General features: G+C 34.0%; 1 protein-coding gene across 1 annotated transcript in view; it reads right to left on the reverse strand.

Moving 5' to 3' along the window:
* Positions 1-26919, reverse strand: part of LOC110257266 (uncharacterized) — an 826705-nt gene that overhangs the window by 288414 nt on the left and 511372 nt on the right. The window lies entirely within an intron of this gene.

The raw sequence follows: 26919 nt of genomic DNA on the forward strand, positions 1-26919 counted from the left end.
AAAAGTATACCCACTATCATATTGGGGCTAGGCAAGAATGGACAAAGAAATGTGTTTAAGATGACTATAATAGAAATCAGTAGCAGGATGTGTCACAAAAGGCATAATTTTAGGTATAACCAGGGACATATCAAGGAAACTGTGACAGCTGTGATAGTTACTCCAGAAAAGTAACTGGAATTGGAGAACAATATGGTCAGTTATCAGGAATTACTTTATTGGTTAGGACTGACAGGCAGCTTGTATATATTTTGCTTAGTTCTTTCCTTTTTGCCTAGAGACATTCCATTTTGGTCATTCCAGTTTTTAGCACTATTTTCCTGTCATACCATAAAAGTATTACATTGTTATCTGAAATAGTGTTATTTTTTAAGACTCATTTTGAAGGAGTTCTAACTTTTATTTCTCTCTATCATTAAAGTCTTATAAGTCAATCATCTTCAATAATGAGAGTGCTCTTTTTAATTGGTGCTATTCTTCCATCCTGACAATATCTTTGACAGTGCAATAATGGCAACACGCATAAGGCTTTCCATTCAAACTTTCCTTATATTCAGACTCCACATTAAAATAATGGTGTCTAGAGACCTGTGTATTAGAGATAACTAATACAGATTTGAGACTTTAGTTCACAAGTTTTGCAAAGCAACTAGAAGAAGTTGAAGTCATTTTGTAAAGGACTTTACTACAAGTCAAAATTCTCATCAGCAGAAAATTAATATGGACCCCTGATCATTGCTTCTTGACCACTTCCCATAGAGAGGTAGATACAGATGCCTGTAGTAATTGGAGAGGCTTTGCACTGGCTAGTTACTTACATGACAGGATCAAGCGGGTCAGAAGATTTATTTTAGAGCCTGTATCTATTTGAACAAGTCCTAAATTTTCTCCATGTAGGGTAAATGAGATAACAGTAATCTGTCATTTTAAATATCAATAATATTTGCTTAGGAAAGGCATTTTTAAAATCAGTTAACTCACACCATAGTAGTGAATAATATAAAATTCTCAGACAACTGAGAATTAGTGCATGGTCTGGGTACAAAATTAATTGTATGATTTAGTAAACCTGACAAAATTTTAGTATAGTTGGCACAACAGAGGTAGGTGGCATTGGACATTTGAATCACTTGTTTCTCTTTTCCTGATTTAAGTGCATATAAAGAGTGTTTATTTGCACAGCCAGGAGCCCAGAGTAAAATATTCAGCTGATTTAGTTAATGCCATAGAGTTTTCCTTAGAAAAAGAAGGTATTGTTGTTCTCAACACAAATTAAGAGACATTGCCTTGGATGTGTCAATTCCAAGAATAACAGAAAGGGACTGTGGTGACCACTTTTCTCTCTTTCATAAAATAGTATGCTTATTTAAACAATATTCATATATAAGATTATTATGTTCCTATGACTTTTAAGGCATTTTGCTAGGTGCTAGCAATATATATATAATGATTGCTCTTCTCATGGAGCTTATAGTCCAAAAATAAGACCATCAGTCACCCTGATCCAATGTGATGGCATTGGATTAGGGGTATGTGTTAAGTGCAATATGAATTGTACTGAAATCTACACCGGGATGGGTGAGGAAGGGAATCTTCTGGGGTGATGAAGTGGTACATAAGCTAAGCCATGACAAATTAATGGGGGCCATCTACAAAAAGGGAAGTTTGTGTAGATGGTGGTATTCCAGGAAGACAGTCACATCTGCAGAAGCAAATTTAAGGAAATGTAGGGTCACTGGAAAAAAAATCTAAAGAGCCTTAGTATGAAAGAAGATGGGCATCCTGAAATCTTTCTATGAGTCCACAGAAAGTGTTGATCTTATAGTAAAAAAAAAGATCTTCCTACCCCTGGAATACGTAAAAAGGTTATCTCCACACATCACTGGAAAAAAAATAATCTTAAGAACAAAACAGATTCTGAAGATAGAGGCTTTATTTAAAATATAAGATCTCTTTGATTTCTTTAGTATCTTTTGTAATTTGGATATCCCTACAAGGATAGCAAAAATATATGTAGACTTGATGTCCTGAATAGGGGTGGCTTTTAGTTCAGCATATGAAATTACTTCCATATCTCACTTAAATATTATATGTGAGAACTCGTGAAGTTCTTTGAGAAAGTATTACAAGTCTAATTATATTTTTAGTTTTTTTCTACTCAATAAGCATTTGTTGAACATCACATTTGTGAAAGGTACCATGGAGAGGGATACAAAAATGAGTGTTGTATGGAAATTTCTCCTCAAAGAAGGTTAATGGCAATAAACACACTAATAATAGTATGTAATATGCAGAAATACAACACATGAAAAAATAAGCAACTGCCAAAAGAAACTTGAAAAGACTAAATTAAGGATGTAGTATTTAAATGTAACCTTGGTGGATTTTGAAAGGTAAAGTCTGGGATCAAAAACAATTTTAGAAGCATAAATAGAGAGTCAAAGATTGAGTACTTTTTACTTTCTATGCAGCAGCCGAAGAGTCTTATGGACCATAATCAGGTCACATGGCCCTTCTTCTACAACAGAAAGAAAAAAGGCAGATGCAAAAATAAGTTTTTTGAATCACTAGATGGCTAAGACTTTCAGGTTCCTTTGTATCCATTAAGGCTAAATTTTCATTTCTAGTTTTAATTTTATTTATTTTGTCTTTTTAAGGCCACACCTGTGGCATATGGAGGTTCCCAGGCTAGGGGTTGGATTGGAGCTGTAGCCACTGGCCTACACCACAGCCACAGTGACACCAGATCTGAGCTGCATCTGTGACCTACGTCATAGCTCACAGTTATGCTGAATCTTTAACCACTGAGCGAGGCCAGGGATTGGACCTGCATCCTCATGAATACTAGTCAGATTCATTTCCACTGAGCCACAAGAGGAACTCCTCATTTCTAATTTTAGATGAATAAGATAAAAGCCAGAATCTGATGAAATTGTTGACTTAAGTCTCTTCCTTAAGTCCGTTCCTTAAGTCAACAATTTCCTATAGCCAGGACTTTCCAATAGTCTGAAGGCCACTGACAAAGAAATCCATGAGGATGTTTGTTCCCAACTGGCCTTTGTTATACCACATGCTCACACTGTCACACTGCATGTTCACAGAGAACAATACCAATGGAGTCAACACAACTTCATTTATAAAACTCTAAAAATTATGACCTTGAGACAAATGTTCATGTGGTCCCAATAAACACTGTAGAAGATCATGTGAGATAATGTATATGAATATCTTTTTCACTGTCTTTTTTTATTAATAATACTGAATGATAATCAGAGTTGACTTCTAAATTTAGGCTTTGATACTTTCAAATAAAGTTGAAAAATATGGCACAACTTAAGAGATATTTTGCTCACACATGTAAATGTGATTCTCCTTCAAATCCCTCATAGTTATGTAAAAAGTTAAGACAGCTAGATTCTATGTAATGAAAACAGTCTTTGCAACTTGTGAACTCTATTTTGTTGCATTGTAAAATAAAATGCACCCTGCCTTCAAGTGGCATCATTTATTGAAGAATTTACATTCTATCCTCAGAAATTAGAAACACATTTATGTATGCAAATCTCTACATCTTCAGAAGAGGATGATAGTTATAAATGGATCAGTGGATACTCTATAGTGTTCAATTCTTCTTCCCATAACTTTCTACCACAACTTTTTGAGAGATATTTGCATTAGAAGATATTCCGTTATCCAATGACACATATGAGTATGTACTATTTTTGAGCTATTGTAAATGTTAAATTTCATTAAGAAAAGTTTAACATAACCAGCCTATTGATGAAATCCATGGTTCAAAATTTCTAATGAATTTACGAACTTATAGTTGAAAGGTAGAACAATACGGTGATACAAGCAGAATTCCATCAGAATTCATCTGATTCAATTTTAATTGATACACCACTAAACACTGACTCTTTAGTGTGGAATGTGCTTTTAATAATGGTCAGGTTGTTTCAACATTATAGTCTTCAGTAAAAGATGGTGAAGAATAATAAGCTTAGGACTGTATATACCATTAGTATCAGAGAACAGCTGTATTTAAGGATTCTTACTTTGCTTCCAGAAAGAACAAAATCCTCTCAGCATATGAACCTTCAGAAAGAGGTTTTCCAAAATGTCTCTTCAATAATAAAATATCTTTCATAGGAACAGCACTTTTATTTTTACAAAGTGTTGTGCAATATTATTCTCTTTGATTCAAACAACAGTATTACAAGAAGGCAGGGCAGAGTTTATTATTAACTTTTTACATGAAAGAGAAAACATAAATGAAAAAAGAGTTGAATGGTGGTAAAGTTATTCATCTTAGGACTAATTACTAATCTGTATTTACTGGGAGTGCCATCTTCAATGTTTTCTTATTAAAAGCACATTTGTTCTTAAACAACCAGTATTTCCTCAGCTTCTATGTTCTCTTGCATCTAATAGCCTGCACCTGTGACTCTTTGGGGCTGTCCAAAGGCCCCTGAAGCCACTTTGCCTGCTTGCATAGATTGTGGGAAATGCTGGGATTTTATGTCTCTCCTGGGATGCTCAGAGTGAGTGACTAGGGCAGGAGTCCAGCCCAGCTTCCTTACTTGAGTCAGGACAAGATGGAATATATACTCCACAACTCCCTGTGGGAAAATGTGATGCCAGGACTTTTCGTCAATCACATCCTTGTTTGGCTTTCTCCATTTCCTACTCTTCCTTCCATCAGCACTTACTGTTTATTATTGGTAATATTTCCTTAACAGATAATTTGCATAGGAATCCTCAACTCAGAACTGGCTTTTCTGTAATCCTGACTAATAACTTGTAAAACTGAGGAATGAAAAAGCAAAAACAAAACAAAACAAATAAAAAAAAATGAGGAATGGAAAGTTTAAATATCCATTCTAAGGGCATACTTCATAAATGAGGGAGACTGAAATAAAATCTAACTAGAGCAACATCATTTTTTTATTCTTTCAACTGGCTCATCACCAGAGACTGGAACACCTGTGTTGAAGATTTTACTTTGTCCAAATTTACTTTAACCCTTTTAAGCCTGATTTTTAATCTGTAACCTGAGAGATGATAGCAATTTTTCGGACTGTTACATATAGATATTGTAATAATCCAATAAATTAATATATATTTTATACTATAAAATATTCCAACAGTTTTTTTTCCAAAATATGAAAATAAAATATATTTTTCAGGCTGTAGAAACCCTCCCCTCAACTGCAGATCCTCATTAATAAGTACAGTAACTTTACAGAACCTGCATTTTTTTAATGGCTGCACCTGTGGCATATGGAAATTCCCAGGCCTGGGACTGAGTCTGAGCTGCAGCTGCGACCTGTGCCTTAGCTGCAGCAATGCTAGATCTTTTAACTCACTGTGCCAGCCAGGGATCGAACTTGTACCTCTTCAGCAAGCCAAGCCACTGCAGTTGGATGATTAGCCCACTGTCCCACAGCAAGAAGGAACTCCAGAGGAACCTGCATTTTCAAGAGGTACTTTGGTTGATTTAGCTTAAGATTGTCCAAGGTACACAGTTTGAGAAACACTGAACTGTGCAAGATGAGACATCAAAATTATCATCTACAAGAAATGGTCTTAATTTCTTTCTGACTTCTCTGCATACATCTAATACTTTGTTACTGTGTCCTTAATATTATTAATTTATTTACTTTCCCCATTATTATTATCTCTTTACTTCTTAACTGACACTAGCAAAATTTTTATAATTTACCCAAAGCAAGCCAAACAAAACAAAAGAAAACAAACACAACAGGAAGACTTAAGCAAGCACATCAGAAAACACTTGAAAATAACCAGGAGGAAATTCTTTAAATTAGTTTTGAACTATTTTTCATACAGATGATGCCCACTAATTAGTTACTGATATTGAAAAGCATAGTGAAAAAATTCACTGTGGCATTTTAAAAAATGAGTTCAGCTAAAATACTTGTCAAGTCATGAACATAATTAGTCACTCAAGAATTATGTAAGAAAAATGAAAAGCTTGACTACTTCCCTAAATTTTGTATCTTTTGCCACTTTTTGCAGTTGAAGCTTATTTAATGTGTCATAGACACAGTGATCAATCAGATACAATACTATTGACTATCATTGATAATTTGTTCTTTTTTGTCTTTATATATGTTTAAGTGAAGTAGACTCCTATTTAGTTGATTTCTAGGTACCAGAGTATAAAAAAAAAAAACTCAGAGGAGGAAGACCTTTGGATATCTAAAGACAATCACTGCAGATTAAAAAAACAGCAAATGAAAAGGCCTAAAGAAGAGACCATTCCAGGAATGTTCAAGGAACAGCAAGAAAGGGCCAGTAGTCAATTTCATTTGGGTCAGAGAAAGCAACATGGAGAGTCATAGGTGATGAAGTCTTGAAGGTAATAAAGGATGTGGTTTTGTATCATTTAGAAATACATAGATCATTATACTGATGATTACCTTTTGAGTGCATGGGGAGTCATTGCAAAGTTTTGGGAAGTATCATGATATGTATTACATATTTATCAGATCATTATGGTAAGACAAATTAGATATGGGATATGAGAGAAAGAGTGGACTAATAAAATGAGTCCAAATTTGTTTTTATTTTTTGTTTGTTTATTTTTTGTTGGTTGCTTGAATGGTCTCAAGCAACTGATGGATGATGTAGAAGACTGGAGCAGAAGATGTCTAAGGGATGAGTAAAGGGTTCAGTTGTGGACATGTTTATTTTAAAATGCCTATCACACATATTATTTAGGGAGTTGGCTAGGTGAGTCTGGTGTTAAAATGAACTCTGTACTGGAGATTAAATTTGAGACATCAGCTTGGAGAAAGCATGAAATCACCTAATCTGTCTACATTAAATTGTATACCACTTCCATTTTTCTTAACAGAATGTAAGTTATTGCTGTGCAGTTTCATGATTTAAAACACTATTAATTGAAACAATTTGTATCATGTGTAAATTTAAAGAAATATATAAATATGGTTGCAGTTAGACACTTAATACATTTTAAGTACAATTTTTATACTCTGGTACCTAGAAATCAACTAAACAAGTTTCTCATGAAGAAATAGGAATCAGATTGGGATCAACCACTTATATTAATACTAACAGATTCTAGAATAAAATAAAGCAAATTGTTCAAAGATTTATGGAAAATTCTATATGTAGTCAAAATTTATTGAACCCTAAGAAACTATCTCCTAGTTACCTGTTTTTTTTTTTTTTTTTTTTTTTTTTTTTTTGGTCTTTTTGCCTTTTCTAGGGCCACTCCCGTGCCATATGGAGGTTCCCAGGTAGGGGTCCAATCAGAGCTGTAGCCGCTGGCCTATGCCAGAGCCGCAGCAACGCCAGATCTGAGCCATGTCTGAGACCTACACCACAGCTCATGGCAACGCTGGATCCTTAACCCACTGAGCAAGGCCAGGGATCGAACCTGTGACCTCATGGTTCCTAGTCAGATTCATTAACTACTGCACCACGACGGGAACTTCATCTAGTTACCTGTTTTGAAAAAAATCACTTAAAATGAGATATGTCAGATATGAAATCAAACAATTTAGAACTTAAAATGTAATGTCTTCAAAAAGAGCATTTTACATTACAAATAGAACTCATTCCCTTCTCCAAATTAGATATTTTAGGGAAAAAGAAAATCTGTAAAGAAATTCATGGGCCAAATAGGACATTTCTTATGAAATTTTAAATTAACTTGTTAATTCAAATTTTGCTGGGATTTTGATCTAAGATTGGACTAAATCTTTCCATTTGAGATGCAACAACATTCTACAATTTTTTATCTTCTGATGCATAAAAACTGTTTATTGCTATATTCTAGGACTTCTCAGTCTTGATACTATTGACACTTTGAATCAGATAATTATTTATTGTGAAGAGCTGTCCTGCACATTGTAAATTGTTAAGGCAGCAGAACTCACCCTGCCCAATTATGATAGTCAGAAATGTCTCTTAACATTGCTAAATGTCCACTTGGGGACAAAACTACCTCCTATTGAGAAAAACTGTTCTAAAGTTCTAAAGTTATACACTATAAGTGCTAGAGCTCAAATATAATGGTAAAATTGTGGGACAGTAGCAGATGGGCTAGAATGTAGATATAATTTAAGACTCAAATGAAAAGGAGAGTTATGATCAAAAGGGACATCAAAAATATTTGGGGCTAGAGACTCTCATACTAAGTGAAATAAGCAGAAAGAGAAAGACAAATTCCATATAGTATCATTTATATCTGGAATCTAATATAGAGCCCAAATGAATTTATCTACAGAAAAGAAACAAACTCATGGACATAGAGAAAAAATTTGTGGTTGCCAAGGGGTAGGGAGAGGGAGTGGGATTGACTCGGAGTTTGGGGTTAGTAGATGCAAGCTATAGCATTTGGAGTGGATAAGGAATGAGATCCTGCTGTATAGCACAGGGAACTATATCTAATAATTTGTGATGGAACATGATGGAGAATAATGTGAGAAAAAGAATGTATATATGTGTATAACTGAGTCACTTTACTGTACAGCAGAAATTGACAAAACATTATAAATCAACTACAATATTTTTTAAAGTAAAAAAATATTTTGGGAAATAATGGCCAAAATCTTGTCTGAAATTAATAAAAGACATCAACCCACAGATTAAAAAGTTTGGTGAAACTAAAGCATGATAAATATGAAGATTACCAAAAACATATACTGGATACAATTCTTAAAACCAAAATTAAAATGAAAGCAATAAATATACCAAGAGGAAAAAAGTCATAGTCAAAGGAACAAGAAGAGGAACTGCTGATTTTTTTTTTTTATCATAAGCAACAAAACTCAGAAGACAATGGAATAACATCCTTAAAATGCTTGGAAAAAATTGTATACCCTGTGAAAATTTCTTTCAAAAAATTAAAGTTATATAAAGACAATTTTAGAAAAATCTTAAATATCTAGGATTAATAACTAGCACTGCAAGAAATATTAGTTCTTAAAATTTTCTCTACAGCAAAGGAAATCCTAAATAAAATGGAAAGACAACTCACAGAATGGGAGAAAATATTTGCAAATGAATTGACTGACAAGGGATTAATCTCCAAAATTTATAAACACCTCCTACCACTCAATACCAAAAAAAAAAAAAAACAAACCCCATCACAAAAATGGGCAGAAGATCTAAACAGACAATTCTCCAAAGAAGACATATGGATGGCCAAAAAACACACGAAAAGATGTCCAACATCACTCACCATTAGAGAAATGTAATCAAAACCACTACCTTACACTAGCCAGTATGGCCATCTTCAAAAAGTCTACAAACAGTAAGTGCTGGAGAAGGTGTGGAGAAAAATGAACTCTATGACACTGTTGGTGGGATTGTAAATGGGTGCAACCACTGTGGAAAACAGTATGGAGATTCCTCAGAAAACTAAAACTAGGACTACCATTTGAGCCAGCAATCACACTCCTGGGCATCTACCCAGAGAAAACCATGACTCGCAAAGACACATGTACTCCAATGTTCATTGCAGCACTATTTGCAATAGCCAAGTCATGGAAACAACCTAAATATCCATCGACAGAGGAGTGGCTCAAGAAGAGGTGGTGCATATACACAATGGAATATTACTCAGCCATTAAAAGGAATGAAATACCAGCATTTTTAGCAACATGGATGGACCTAGAAATTATCATGCTAAGTGAAGTCAGTCAGATAATGAGACACCAACATCAAATGCTATCACTGACATGTGGAATCTGAAAAAAGGACAGACTGAACTTTGCAGAATAGATACTGACTCATAGACTTTGAAAGACTTATGGTTTCCAAAGGACACAGTTTGGGTGGTGGGGGGATTCTGGGGTTTTGGGATGAAAATGCTGTATCATTGTACAACTATAAATATAATAAATTCATTGAGTAATATTAAAAAAATAGTTCTTTTGGCTGTAGAGCAATGATTCTGGAAGGAAGACTGAATCTTCAGAGATAAATGGACATTTCTGGAAATAGTAGATACGTATTTTTTTTAATGATGAATTATTGCTTAAAACAAAAATAATTACAATTATGTATGAGATTTTATAAGGTGTAGAAGTGAAATAAAGACAAAGAAAGGCAAAGGGTAGGAAGGTGGATAAGTACAATTTTACTGATATAAAGTTCTTATATGTCATGTGATAGAATATTTAGTACAGATGTGCTGTGATAGATTAAGAATGATTTGCAATCTCCATAGCAAACATGTTTATAATACTAACAGAAGAATAGAACACAACTAGACTGTAAACATATATTTAGCTATAGACGCAATTAAGTTAAGAAATAATTGTCTTGGGAGTTGCCATTGTGGTACAGCAGAAACGAATCTGACTAGTGTCCATAAGGACTCAGGTTTGAACCTGGGTCCTGCTCAGGGGGTTAAGGATCTGGTATTGCTGTGAGCAGTGGTGTAGTTGCAGATGCAACTTGAATCCTGCATTGCTGTAGCTATAGTATAGGTTGGCAGCAGCAGTTTTGACCCCTAGCTTGGGAACTTCCATATGCCACAGCTGTGGCCCTACAAAGCAAAAAAAAAAAAAAAAGCAAAAAAAAAAAAAAAAGAAATAATTGTCTTTATACACCACCAATGTAATTTTGTACAAAGAATATATCTATAAACATGTATATTAGCATATTATAATGATAAATGCATTAACTAAGGTAAGTGTCTTTACAACAAAAGTCAACTGTATTTCATCATACTTGCAAAAAATATTTGGAAACTAAAAATATATCACTTACAATAGCATCAAATATTCCATCAAATATATGAACATAAGTTTAATTTTAAGAAATGTGAAACTTCTACACATAAAACTACAAAAAAAGTGATGACAGAAATTCAAGATCTAAATAAATGGAGCATTATTTTTGTTTTATGGATTCAGATTCAATATTGTCAAGATGTTAATTTTCTCTAAGTTGATTTGTAGATTTAATGTAACCCACTCAAAGTCCCAAAAGGATTTTCTTGTAAATATTGTCAAGCTAACTTTAAAATTTATATTGAAGTGCAAAGGGCTTAGTCAAAATGATATTGAAAGAGAGAAAAAACATAATTGAAAATTTTATATTGATGATTTTAACACAGTCTATAAAGCCACAATAATTAAGACTGGGGGCACAGAGAGAGATGGACTGGGAGTTTTGGGTTAATAGATGCAGACAATTACATTTAGAATGAATGAACGACAAGGTCCTACTGCACAAGGAACTATATCCAATCTCCTGGAATAGACCATGATGGAAAAGATATTAATGGATATTAAAAAGAGAATTTACAAGTCACTTTGCTGTACATCAGAAATTGGCACCACATTATAAATCAACTATGTTTTAATTTAAAAAAAGATAATGTGGTTAGCACAGTGACACTTATCAGCAAACAGAATAGAGACCAGAAATAGATCACATGGATTGTAAAATTATTCAACAGGTGAAGTAAAACATTTTCAATAAGTGGCTCTGGAACATGAGTATCAGTGTGTGTGTGTGGGTTTTTTGGGTATGGGTTAGTGTATATATACACATGTACACATATATGCACATATACATGTGTTTATATGCATATGAATAGAAAATAAACCTTGAGCCCTACTTCACGCTATATATAAAAATGAATTTGACATGGATTATTAGCTGCATCTGAATGTAAAAACATTATATTTTTCTAGAATATAAAACAGGTAAATGTTTTTCTGATCTTTAGGCAGGCAAAAAATTCTTAGAACAGAAAAGATACTAACCATAATAGAAAAAACCGATAAATTACAATTTATCAGAATTTAAAACGTGTGTCATTTAAAGATATTTTTTAAGAAAGTGAAAATGCAAGCCACACACTTGACATCATATGAGATATGAAACAACTTATATTCAAGATACATAGCAAATATTTACAAATTATTTATGAGAAACCAAACACCCTAACTTAAAAAAAATGGATGAAAATATTCACATAGATATTTCACTAATGGAGATTCCAAAATTACCAATAGGCATATGAAAATGTAGTCACATTATTACTCACCAGGGAAAACAAATTGAAGCCACAATGAGATAATGTTATACATCTTGCAGAATGTGTAGTATTAAAAATTTGAGGAGACTATGTGTTGGCAAGAATGTAGAACAACGAAAATTTTCATAAACTGCTGGCATTATTGTAAAATGCTACAGCCATTTTGATAAACTGGTAGTTTCTTATAAGTTTACACATAAATGTGACCTGTGACACAGAAAATCCGCTCCAAGGAATTGCACAAATAAACCTGTATGTCTACAAAAGTATTGTACAAGTATGTATATTAGTTTGATTCATAGTCTGAAATTGGAAGTAACGTGCATGTCCATCAATAACATAAAAAATAATAAACTAGACATTCATCACAAAGGGACACTACTTGGCCATACAAACATTGGTATATACTAATTCATAGATGGATTTCAAAAACTTTATGTTGGGTAAAAGAAGTAAGACAAATATAAGAGTACATATTACATGACTTCATTTATAAGGTATTCAGTAATAGGCAAAATTAATTTACAATGATAGAAATTAGGATCTATTGGACAAGGTAACAAGTATGCTTTCTGGGGTAATAACAATATTCTTTCCCTTGTTTGAGGTGATACCGACACATCTACAATTCTTAAAATTCTTCAAGCTTCATGGTTAAAATTTGTAGGTTTTACTGACTATACATTATAATTTAAAAAACTATTAGTAAAACTAAAAAATGAAATCTAGAAATTATCATACAATATATAAAGAGAACTAGAAATAAGTGTCAGTTCATAATATTTATTTTTATAAACTCTTAAGGAAAATAATTTAGAATGGTGACTATAGACATTGGAAGTAGGTTAAAACACTCCATTTCCCAGCTTCACTGATTTTGTTTTGAGCCATATATAGGATCAAAATAGGGGTTGATTTTCTTTGAAAGTATCTGGGTTGTGGCCCTGAGAACCGAATGAAGTTCATTCTTTGATTATTGATCTAAGTCAGTCAATAGACTCTTGTATCTTAATGTTTCAGAAAAATTTCTGGTAATTTATCTCAAGAAAATATCACTTATGGTTAGATAAAAGACACCCAGAAGTCTTTTTGATCTAACCTGCCAATGTACATCTAAAATTTATATTTAAGTAGCATTTAAATGTTTTGAAATATACGCATATATCTTAGCTTGGAATTTTCACTCAATTTCTGGCTACAACTTTACAGTTTGGTCCTTACATAGCCAAAAAAATACGGTTTTGATGCAATGGAAAAAATACACGGTTATTTCTTGTATTTTTCTGATAGTTGCTGAGAAACTCCATTTGTTAATAACAAAAAGATATTGTTTTCTTACTCTATTCTACTTAGAATGGGAAGAAAATGCTTAAAATTTTCACAATCTGGGGCACTGCTTCTCTGGATATGCTTGGTAATAATTATTGCAGGCAGCTATAATTCATTTCAAATGCCAGGGTCCCAAGAAACTGTTTTCTAAAACACAAGCACTGTTGATATAGCCACTAGTCACTAGTTTCTCATGGCTTTTGCCAAGTTTTGTAATCTTTCAATCACATGTTAAGGTCAAACTAGTATTCATCTGATTTTTTCTGCATATGTTTCAGAGCCTAATAATCTCAATATAATTTACAAACTACAGTGTTTTCCTGTTTCTTGATGCCAATGGCTAGGTCAATTTTATGGAGTAGGATTCAAACTTAGCAAAAAACTTATTTCATTCACTGATACCAAATCCTCTTTCTTTTGGTTTCTTTAGATCTTGAGATATCTCAATTATAAAAGTTTCAACAAAATTTCATGCTAAAGAGATCCAAATTATGAAATGATGCGGGGATCAAAAAACTCCACTTTTCCACATCAAGAAGTAAGAGTGTGGAGAAATACCTGGAAGTTCAGAAAGAGAGAAAAATACAGTCTAATTTCTTATTCCCTAGCAATTTCTAACTGTTGCTACAGAGGCTGCTTTTGCTGAAAGTCACCAAATTAGGATGGATGATTAACTGTATTCCTAAAGAGATCACTTGCTCTCTTGTAAAGAGAATATGCAGAGAAGCCATGGTGCTCAAGAACTGGTCAGGACCTACATAGCAGCTCTCGGGTAAGTGCTATGCGAATCTCACTTTTTCTTTCTTTTTCTTGATTGCAAGCTGTGGGATAAGACCACAGTGTAGTACCTTTCACTCTACCTTGAAGCACCTTGCAAGTCTGTTCATCAAAATTATAAATGTGTATCAAGTAAAAGTGAGTCAGACCATTAGACTTAATCACCTGGGCTATATCATCCCAGTTAAAAAAAATTAAGCATAGCCAAGATGATCTAATTCAAACACTGATGCTTCTTGAATATATTACATAATGCTTTTATGAGATTTGAAAGATGTATCAACTCCTTTAATTCTGTTCCTGTTAGTCAAATATTATTATATTCATGACATTAGTGCTTCAAAAATATCCTGTTATAAAACGAATATATCATTTCTTCAAAAGCATTAAATTAATTTGCTTGAAGAAATTAGAGTTATGTTTTTCTATAAATTTAATTTCACACCTTTTATGCCTCATAGAAATGAGCACTAGAGAGAAAACAGGGAGATGGGAAGGCAGGCAAGAGATGATGATGAGCAGGACTAAGCTGCTAACAGTAGATGTATACTGAAGTGACTGAATACAAGATATATACTGGAGCCAAGAGAAACTGCTGATACATTTAGTGTAGGAGATGGGTCAAAGATGATCCTTGGTTTAGGAACTGAAAATACTAAAACAAAAAAACTTTGGATGTTGCCATTTATAAGTTCTGAAGAAAGACTTTCTTTTCCAGACCACTTTATCTCACCAAGAAGTCCCATAAAGTTCTTCAGCAGACCATGGGTCATTTATTGAAGAATGGTACAGTGATATGTAGTGGGAAATACATTGATTGAAGACCTGCATTCTGTTTTGTGACCTTAGGGGCCGTCATCTAACCACTCACAGCCTTTGTTTCTTCACCTGTAAAACAGGTCAATGATACTGTCTCCATAATGTTTTTGTGAAGGTCAAAAGAGATAATGCTCACCAAAAAAAAAAAAAAAAAAAAATGCCATCTGATGGAAGCTAAAATTGTAATAACTATGCCTTTTAACTTTCATGTGTGTGTTGCCTAACATAATGTCATATCCAAATAGGGCCTTTTACAGTGTTTACATTGATTTTGATTTTCTAAACATTTTATTGGTACTATGATATATAATGTATAATACATAACTTTATTCTATATAATTACATTTATATATTAATCATATAACTATATACATACAGAAGTATATGTTTGTGTATACAAACGAAACAAAAAATGAGAAACTAAAATTCAACCAAACCATTATTTTTGGGCATTTTGCTACTGAAAAGTTCAGCATGGCTTAGGAATGTGGTGGCAGAGATAATATCTCTTTCTCAAACATTTCTTTTCAGTGCTAGATTGGTCAAAGAATGCCTAAGGCTTTGCAGCCAATGTCTCTGGAGCAGATCAATTTTCTGATGTTTTTCCCTCTGGAGCCTATCCAAGGAGAACGGCAAAGACCTTGGTTGAATGCATTTTTTCACACTGGCCTGTTCATTTATTTCAGTCAGTAGCACTATTTAAATAAGAATCACATGAGTGAAAACAGCATGACGATCTTTGACTGATGCTTCCAGCTATAAGGATTTTTCCTCCTATGTTCACCTCCTATAACACTGTGTTAGTGTCTCTCTTTTGGTTATTTCCGCTGTCACAGTAATTCACATAAATGTGTATAGCATGTATATTATACATATACAATCACATATGCACATGCATATATATATTCTATATAATTGTATTATATATATGTGTGTGTGTATTTATATCCAATATATTATGTAGTACATATATCGTGCTATAAATATACATTAACATGCTATACCTCTACCATCACTTAAGTTCTTATTTATCTTTAATAACTCAGCACCTGGTTTATACTGGAGAGTCAAGATTGTTTCAAACGAATCGAAGAATTAATAATTGCATGGATGGTTAGATAAATGGGTGAAATGTTTAGGTAAAATTCTGAATCACTGAAAGAGGTTAGGTTTGGTATTTTCATGGCCGGTAGATTTATATAAAAATTGTCTTTCTTTAACCTAATGTTTAGAAGATTTTTATAGAATTTTTAATTCATGTATTCATTTAATAAATGTTTTTGAATGAATCTATGGCCAAAGTACTCTCCTATGTATTGGGAATACAACAGTAAAAATAAAACAGTTCCTGCCATCCTAGTGTCATCTTCCAAGACATGTCCTTGACCTAAGTGCACATTAATATCTGATTTTCAAAATGATATAATCCAAGGGAACGTTTACTTGGACTGCTGTTTAAGGAAGTTCTTCCTGTCCTCCTACCTTCCCCATCATTACTCCTTAGAGTTTGGGGACTTAGGGTTATATTTTTATAGTCTCCTTGCAATTGCTATATTTACTCATTAATTTGAAGGTTTTTGCAGAGGCTGCCTTCTCTCCAAGAATACAAATAAAAAGAATAAATTATTTATAAAAAACACTACAGACATTGCTGATTCCCTACAAATATTTGGAGGTAACAGTCAAAGTGAATTGAATCATTTCATTATCTCTATCCCATGGAGGTGATCTCTGAAGAATTGTGTATTAGGTAGATTATGCTTTATTGGATATTTAAAATAAGTATGTTCACAGTTTTTTTTTTGTAGAAGCACATTTTTTTAAAATGTGCATGGATAAATAATTTTTAAAACATTTCCTCTAATAGACCATAAAATTAAAAGCTATTCATCTGATATGGCTGGAAAGAGTTAGAGAAGTGAGAAGGTTGTGTGCAAATCAATTTATAATGGGTTGTGTGGTTAAGCAATTTGTCATAAACTTTTTTGACCTAAAAATAAGCTACATGAACTGATATGAATCTCACCAAAGATTTTTTAAACTTCTGTTAGCTTTCATTTTTTATGACACAATATTATCAACTAAACATTTAAAAAAATACATGCATAGAAAACTGAGTGGAAAAATACCAAAAATCTTATAATCTCTGAAATCAAGATGTGCATGAATGGTGAGAGAGTAACATATTGAAAATATAGTGGAACCTTGGGGTCAGAAAGCATGGATTGTTGTCCTGGCTTAACCACTTGCCAAGTGGTTTTAGTCTACTCTTATAAACTCTATAATCTTTTGTTGCTTCACCTATTCATTGAAAGTCTGATACCATTCTACCATTCCCTGTGTTTTACCTCAGTATATTTCTGTATGAATAAAAAGTATAGAGGGAATGATTACATGTGAACATATTTTGGTAAACATCATAGATCGAGTAATTATATTTACCTTCACGAAGTTTGGTACTGATAGGAAAGTGAGAACTGGCATAGAAATTCAAAGAATGAGAAGATTTTCTAGGATGGTATTATGGGTTAAATTACATCCACCCCTCCACACCTCCCCAAATTAATTTGTTGAAGTCTTAACCTCTGGTACCTCAGAATGGACTTTATCTGGAAAATAGGGTCATCGCAGATACCATTAGTTAAGATGGGGTCATACTGGATTAGGGGAATCCAGTATGACTGCTGTCCCTAGAAAAAGGATAAATTTGAGTGCAGAGATAGACACACATATCAGGTAAGTGAAATGAAGAAACATAGGGAGAAAACATCTATAAGCCAAGAAGAGATACTTGTAACGGACCATCCTCTTATAGCCATCAGAAGGAACTAAACCTCTGGACAACTTTATTCCTGACTTCTAGCGTCCAGTACTGTGAGACAAGAAATTTATGTGGTTTAAACTATAGTCTGTGGAACTTTGTTATGGCAGCATAAACAGACTAATCTAAGTAGAAAAGCTTAAACTAGTCTATAAGCTGAGGGAAGTAACCAACAAACTAGAACTAAAAGACAGAAGCCTTAGATTTAATTTTATTTTTGTCCTCTTGTTCATAGTGTCTGAACATAGGGGATGATTATTAAATAAAATTGACAAATGGAAATATTTTGAATATGACACAACAGCTAAAGCAGTTCCATATCAATTTCCATTTAAGATATTTAATTACTGTGTTATAAATAATTAAAAAATAAAGGTGGCAGTAATATAAGAATAACAATACAGGGGAGGGAGACATAAATATAAAAAAACTTAGCTTTTACATTTATCAGCATATTTTATAGAAAATGAAAACTATCAATATTGCAAGAAGTGTCTTAGAGATAAATCAGTTCCTTTGCCCAACTATTCCTGTTGCACACTGCTTCCCATGGTGCCTCAGTTGTGCCGTTTATCCTTCCCTTATTATTACTTTTTGCAATTGTATGTAAGGAATGTACAGTTGATCCTTGAACAACATGGGTTTTAACTGTGTGAGTCCACTCATAGTCAGTTTTTTTTTTTTTTTTAATAACCATTATAGTACCACAGATCTGCAGTAGGTTGAATCCACAGATGTAAAACTACAGATACATGGGAGGGTGGACTATGGACATGATGGTGGGTAGATGCTGTTATTTGCCATTGGTCCTAGAACAACCCTGTGGATACTGAGGGATGACTATTCATACGTATCTATCACTCTACCATAACTATTTTTAAAAGGTGATTATCTCTAGCAGAAGGACAGAATGGGTTATAGTAGCTATGATTGCTGATTGCTCAAATGACCATTCTGTCTTCTCCCATGAGGATACTCACATTACTGATTATAGACCCATTTCAGGCTTCTGTCATCAGTAACAACAAGTGGCTGCACTAGTTAAGTATGGTAATTCCAGGCCGAGGCGTCTATTGAATGATACATGTTTCCCATCAAAGCACCCAGCACAGCACTATAGGAAGTTAGAGTTTGTTATTCCCTCATACATCAAAGTCGGCTTGCCAGTGCTGTATTTATTGACCTGTCCAACTCCTTTTCCATGATTGATTACTTTTGCTGCTCAGAGGTTTTCCCTGTTGCCCTGTCATAGCAAAGTTCTCAACAGTGTTTCGAAAATCAAAAAGTCCCTTTTAGTCTTTCCCTGGGAATTTTTTTTTTTTTTTTTTTTTTTTTTTTGCTTTTTAGAGCCATACCTGCAGCCTATGGAAGTTTCCAGACTAGGGGTCAAATTGGTGCTACAGCTGCCAGCTATACCATAGCTGCAGCAACACAGGATCCAAACCATTCCCAGCCATGGCTGAAACCACAGCTCAGGGCAATGCTGGATTCCCAACCCAAAAAGTGAGGCCGGGGATTGAACCTACATCCTCATGGATACTAGTCAGATTTGTTTCTACTGTGCCACAATAGGATCTCCCTGAAAATTCTTAATTTCACAGGAACATGGGGCATAGGAGACTTTGGCAGATGTTGCTTTTGCTACAAAACACACACTGTTCCATCAACACCAAAGGAAACCCCTATTTTGATTAGGATTTCAGGGTACTCACCTTCATATTGAATTTTCTAGGCCTCTTTACAGATTATCAGTAGTTCTGTAGTCTAATACTGACCAAAATAACATAAGAAGTGCTCCATGGACTAGAACTTACAGAAAAATGTTTTGCTCCTATAAAAGAACAAATCACTCGACAACTCGACATTAACCTTTGCCTTTTGCTGCCCCCTTTTTTTTTTCTGAACATAATATATTACAGTGGAACAAAAATTTTGTGAACATGAAAATGGAACTACTCAGTAGAGTTGCTGATGCCTAGGTATTTCTGGCATTCTTAGAGCCAAACTATCACTTTGAACCGGTTAACTCTGAATTTCTTAAATGAGAAAAAAAATTTCTGCCTGTTATATTTAACTCATTTGCATTTATTTGGGTTTTCTGCTATGGGTAGACAAATGCAATATTAAAGAAATTCACAGATCAAGAGTGTAGGTGCAACCATTCCAGAATAGCTGGGCTTGGTAATGATATCGGGGCAATAACTTTTTCTACCATTTTCAATATTAAAATATCCTGAGAGTTATAACATAGATTTTAGATTACTAAATATTGCATATGTAGAGGAACTAGATTGTTTACACTGTTTTCTTCCTTACTTCTGCAATTAAATGTCACAAAAATCTGACATTTATAGAGATGGAATAGAGATCATGAAGCCTACCTGCCTTAAACTTGATACTAACATGGTGTGTTGGGTTTTTCCCTCCAAGGCCCAAGTCACTCTCAGGCTATAATTTAACCCTCAGAGAGGTCTACCTTAATGAATTCTAGAATGTGAAAAGGAAGAATAAACGGCAGTAAACTGCTGACTCCCCTAGTTTTGGGAATGCAAATTAAAAAAATCCCAAAAATACAGGGAGCTGTATTTACATAAGCATTAGTGTATTATTGTATTTTTTTAAAATATAGGCAATTCCTCTCTATGCCATGTTACTTTAATTTCCCAAGTAGCTCACATATGTTCAGTGGAACAAACACTGGGTATTTTCTAATAAAAACACATGTATCTTGACTTCTCCACTTATGAATATCCCCAAAGGACAGTTTCTGACTCTGACATCTCGGAAATGACTATAACATATTTTTAAAAATAATGTATGTATTGATAAGCGAAGGTACTACTATTCATTTAATTACATCCCTGAAAGTAAAACTAATTACATTGTGAATCATTCAAGCATATGGATCACTCAATATCTACGTGTAATTGAGGGATGGTAATCTCTCTTTTTTTTTTTTTTTTTTTTTTTTTTTGCTTTTTAGGGCTGCACCTGTGACATATGGAAGTTCCCAGGCTAGGGATCGAATCAGAGCTATAGATGCTGGCCTGCACCACATCACAGCAATGCGGGATCCAAACGGCATCTGTGACCTATATCACAGTTCACGGCAATGACAGATCCTTAATCCACCCATCAAGGCCAGGGATCAAACCTATGTCCTCCTGGATACTAGTTGGGTTCGTTACTGCTGAGCCACAATGGGAACTCCTAGGGATGATAATCTTCATCTGAATTTCTTGTAAGGATTTATGAAAAATGATCTTGATTCAAGTTGTGGAGAATACTTCCTCATACAGGTTCGGGAAAATTATTAATTTATTAATGTTAAGAAAATGCAACCAGATAATTCACCCTCTATGAATAACCAATCTCTGGAACCTAAGTCTGCTGCAGTGTGTAATCACTTATAAACTATCGGATATTCCTGTATTCCTGTTGACACCTATAGACACCCAAAGAGATTAGACACAAATAAAAATAATTCAAAATGAAGAATAAACACCAGGATGAAAGCACAAAACCTGTAAGATATACAATAAAATAATTCATTGATTCTTTTTAGGTCCTTCTGAGATTTTGCTTTCCTGCTAGTGGCTATTGAATATAGGACACATTCTAGACAAACTTATGAGGTAAGTTAAATTTGCTTTTGATTACCCTCAGTTTTTCCCCCATTAGTTGCTGATATTTTATTTCAAATCCTTTATTTCAATTAAGGTAAAAATGCTTGACAATATCTAAATCTTACTTTTCTGGAGGTAATTGAATTTTCGTAATGACTGAGATCTAGAGTAAAATGGAGGAAAATTATTCCAGCCAAGGACCCTGAAGTTGCTGTACTCCAACACAGATTCAAATAGTTGTTTTAAATATGAACAGATGAATAAAGAAAGGACCATCTTGTGCTACTAAAATACTTATTATTCAACTCTGAGAGAAACTGAGACAGAGCTTTTACTCAGTGTCCACAGAAAATATTTATCATCTGTTCCAGGTATCTATTGTGTAACAAACTACCTTCAAACTTAGAAGTTTAACACAATTTATCATTATTTTTCATTGCTCTGTAGTTGGCTGGGCATCCCTGACTGATCATGTCTGAGGGCTTCTCAGGCAGTTGTAGTCTGATGGAGACTGGGGCTAGAGTCATCCAAAGGCTTAACTAGGTTGCATATGTTCAGTGGGTCACTACTATGGCCAGTGACCAATGCTGACTGTCCACTAGGAGCTTAAGTGGGTTTACTGATTGAAAAATTTGAACTTCTCACAGCAAAGATGGGCTTTGTTCCCCAAAGAGGGTCTCAATGGTGACTGTTCCAGGAAACCCAGGAAGAAGCTTTAAGATTTTCTTATGACTCAGCCCCACAAGTCACAGAATGCGTCTTCTGCCATATTCTACTGGCCAAATGTCCCAGAAGCAAGATAAGCTATTAGACTTTATCTTTTGATGTTGGAGTGGCAAAGTGACATTGAAAAGAGCATATGGTATGAGATACATTTACAGATCATCTTTGGAAGATACAATCTCTATGTTCTCTAAGACAAGTCTGCTCGTTGTTTCACAATTTTCGTTGTCTCATAACTTTAATAAATGGATTCTCAGAATTATAACTGGGCCCTGTGGCTATTTCACTAGAATCTGTATTTTCCCTATTTATTTATTTATTGTTATTTATCTATTTATTCACCTAATTATTTATTCCTGAAGAGCTCTGAGGTAAAGTTCCAGCCAAGTGATGTGAGTAGAAGTGATATGCACACCCTCCAGGGTCCTTCTTAAAAGTGAAGCTGCTCACCTGTTATGGATTTCTCTTATTCTGTTTCCATTAGCTCACAAATGATAAAGATCAGAGCAAATGGAACATGGACTGTGTTACCCCATTTTGGGAATAGGAGAATCTGCCTACCAGCAATGAGCTTTGCATCTTGGAATTGTCCCATAAGAAAAAATAAAATAAAATAGCTATCTTAATTGATTCATTGTGCTGCTGGTCTCTTCACTGCAGCAGCTTGTGCCATCTGTGGATATTGTATGCTCATATATTATTTCCCAAACTGCTTGAATCTACTAAGGTAGGAGATGGTGGTATAGTGGATAACAGAATACATCACTGAGATTTTTATGTAAATTACATATATACTTACTTTCAAAAGTGTGACCTTAATTTATAGTAATTTTTCCTTTTTTCACCAATAGCTAATATTGTTGGTAACAGTTTTCATTGCTGGTAATAGTTTTCCCAAAGGGTATACATAAGTGTGATTTGTGCAAATAGAAAAAACATTGGGAGTTATTTTCTACAATCTTTCTTCAACTTTAGGGGAAGTATCAATTTTTATAAACTCAAGGCTATAACTTTTCTTTTATGAATTATTTATATATAATGCAGTGTATAATGCAATAATTATACAATTATTATTACTGTTTCTATTTACAAAATTTTTGAAAAAATATTGTTTATATGCATTTTCTATCATTACAATTTTCTTCAATAAATCTAAGACACTATATACATGCTTGCCTCAATAAAATTTCACCTGTAATTTTTCCTCACCCAACTTTTAATCTTCTTTGTCAAGGGTATTAGAAGGAGAAAAGCTTTCTTGACTCCATTGGTTTTTTTTGTTGCTGTTGTTTGTTTTTTGTGTTTTTGTCTTTTCTAGGGCTGCACCCGCAGCACATGTAGGTTCCCAGGCTAGGGGTCTAATCAGAGCTGTAGCTGTCAGCCTACGCCACAGCCACAGAAACGCAGATCTGAGCTGCGTCTGCGACCTACATCACAGCTCACGGCGATGCCGGATCCCTAACCCACCAAGCTAGGCCAGGGATCGAACTGGCAATTTCGTGGTTCCTAGTCGGATTCGTTAACCATTGAGCCACGATGGGAACTCCGACTCCATTGTTAACTGAGAAAAACGTAATCTTTATTTCGTAACTGCAAATGAAGGCTGTGTCATTCTTCAGAAAAGCAACTAGTGATAAATACATTTCTTTAGTTTAGAGATACCAGTCTAAATTTCAACTTGGGTCATTTAAGTGATAAATATCTCATTTCAGCATTAGAAGTTTTTTAAAAATAGGGAATTTCAAAAGGACTGCTTTAGTTCTTGGACTTCTGAGTGTATAGAACAAATCAATACAGGAAGGCAATTATGTACAGTATATCCTATACTTTGCCTATACAACTCTAATTTTCCCAACATCAAAAATAATATCTATTGGAGTTCCCATCGTGGCTCAGTGGTTAACAAATCTGAGTAATATCCATGAGGACTTGGGTTCAATCCTTGGCCATGCTCAGTGAGTTAAGGATCCGGAGGTGCAGTGAGCTGTGGTGTAAGTCACAGACGGGCTTAGATCTGGTGTTGCTGTGGCGTAGGCTGGCAGCTACAGCTCTGATTCGACCCCTAGTCTGGGAACCTCCATATGCTGTGGGTGTGGCCCTAAAAAAAAGACAAATATAATTTCTATCTATATAATAAATTTTATTTATTTTTATATACACATGCATACATATATAATACTCTTAATTAAGGCATGTAACATAGCTGAATCCAGACTAGAGAGGTGGGGTAGAATGCTCCAGCTACAACATGAAATCACTGAAAAATTATAGAGCAATGGCATGAATCTAGGTGACTACTTTTTTGGTGATCAATGTCTTTCATCATCTTTTACCCTTCCTCTTCTAACCCTATCAAGGTTTTGGATACTTTCATTCTTTTCTATTTCTATAGTTTCATTTCTTTCTTCACTAACATAAAAAATAGTCTTACTGCGATATAATTGATATATAAAAACTGCATATTTTTTTCTCCTTTTCAGCCATACCCATGGCATATAAAAGTTCCATGGTCAGGGATTGAATCCAAGCTGGAGCTGAGACCTATACCACAGCAGGCCAACACCAGATCCTTAACCCACTGTGCCACAAAGGGAACTACAAGAACTGCACATACTTAATGTGTACAATTTTATGAAATTGGACATATGCAAATACTTAGAATACTATCACCAAAATCAAGGTAAATGACATATCCAAAACCTCCCAAAGTGTCTTTGGATCCTTTATTTTTTTCTTTTAAGTAACAATATTAAACATTACACCTACCCTCTTCACAAAATTTGAAGTACACAAAATTGCGAAGTTTGTTCTCTTAAGACTTTAGTCAATAAGGAATAATGCAACTTATATTGCCCCTGGAAATAAATTTCATGGGGTACACATTTTTTCCTTGAAGAATTAATGGGTATTGATCATTGTGCCCTAGTATTCAAAGTAGCTATGGAAAAAAAGACCTACCAATCATTTTTAATCTCTGAATTACTGATAGGTACTTTGAGCTCTGAGAACTTCAGGTCAGAACCCAAGCTATTTCTACCAAGAGATTTAGAGGAAAGCTTGGAATCAATTGACTTGTTTCAGTTCTTTCTATTATAAAAGCCAGAGTGTATAGTTGTTAGATAGCTGAATACATGGAAAACTGGGGGGATACATCTCTGTTTTTTTCTAATACCCATATATCTTGAATAAAATTGGATAAAATTCATGCATCATTTTTATTTAATTTTTAATAAAATATATTACTATCAACCTACCCTCAAATTCCCAAGCCATTTGTTCTCCTAAACTGAATTTGCCTGTATTTAGAAAGGTAATATTTGAGGAGCGATAAATTAGGAGTTTGGGATTAACATATACACACTACTATATATAAAACAAACCAACAAGGACTTACTACATAGGGAAATATACTCAATATCTTGTAACAACCTGTAAGAGAAAAGAATCTGTAAAAGAATATATACACACACACACACACACATATATATACACTCACACACATATACACAAATACATATTCATACACACAAACATAACTGAATCACTTTGCTGTATACCTGAAATTAACACATTATAAATCAATTGTACTTCAATAAAAATTTTAAAAATAGAAAGGCAGTATTTAACTTATTTCAAAGAGAAATTAAGCTCTCTGCAAAGCATAAGAAAACTGCCAAATAGAACCAAAATACTGCTTCACTTCTATTATTCTCTTTCTGCTCTTCCCAAGTCCCTGTTTAAATGAAGGATGTCAGAGAAATTGCTCTTAGATATGTTCCTTCTTCCATCTACATTGTCACAGTAAATTTGCTGTTTTCTGAAAGCTGAAGGTTTGTAGCGTCCTAGGAAGTAAGAGGTAATAGTTATTCCTTATTTCCAATCCTGATAGTTGCTGATGTATTAGCTGTCTCATCTCATGGTTATTCTTCCCTGGTTATTCTTTCTTGGTTAATCTTTCCAGTCTATTAACTTGCAGTTCCAGACCCAGAAATCTGTAACTAACTGTAGAGGCCACCGCCTGTGCAGGGATTTAAATGTTATCTCCTAAGCTCTATGTGCCCTTCAAAATCTGTAGATAATTAAATTCAATATTATTTTATCTGATCATATTCAAGGAGAGTTGACTAAGGTTTGCCCTGTGTTTTTAATTATTAATTTTTATTCTCTATCAACATGCTTTGCTTTCACTGATTAGTTTTAAGGAAAATGTGTGTTTGTTTTCCCTTTGATTCTTCCCTAGATGTCGTGATTGAAAACCATTTACTTTCTCTGGTTTCTGCAAGAAAGTTGAGTCAAAAATAGAAAGATTTACATTGGCCAAATCTATTATCTGGGAGCCCTATAATCCTCTTGAGGAACTAAAAGCACAATGTTAGCTAAAGCTGAGCTTTTCCTAGCATTCACACAAGATTTTAGAAATATATTTTATCAGTGTTAACAAAAACTTCACTCTAACTGTGGAAGATAAGCACTTGAAGCAATGACCATTCTAGGCTTAGAGTTTGCTGAAGTCTTCCCAACTTTGTGTCTAAAACCTAATTTGTTATTATTCTATATGAAGTTAGTTTATCCTACTGAAAAATAGAAAATTGATGGTATTAAGGGAAGAATACTTGATTAATTTTTAATAAAAAGCAGATATAATGGGGAAAACCCTTGCTTGACATAAATGTCTTACTTGTATGAATTTATATAGCAAATCTCTTTTCCTTGCATGGATATGGTTTTTATTATTAAAGATATCTCATGTCAGTTCCCATATTAAAAGTGAATTT

Source organism: Sus scrofa, chromosome 16, assembly GCF_054392235.1.
Source record: "Sus scrofa isolate SSC_HxYL_T2T_F1_AM1 chromosome 16, Sscrofa_HxYL_maternal_Yorkshire_Landrace_v2.0, whole genome shotgun sequence".
NCBI classification, from domain to species: Eukaryota; Metazoa; Chordata; class Mammalia; order Artiodactyla; family Suidae; genus Sus; species Sus scrofa.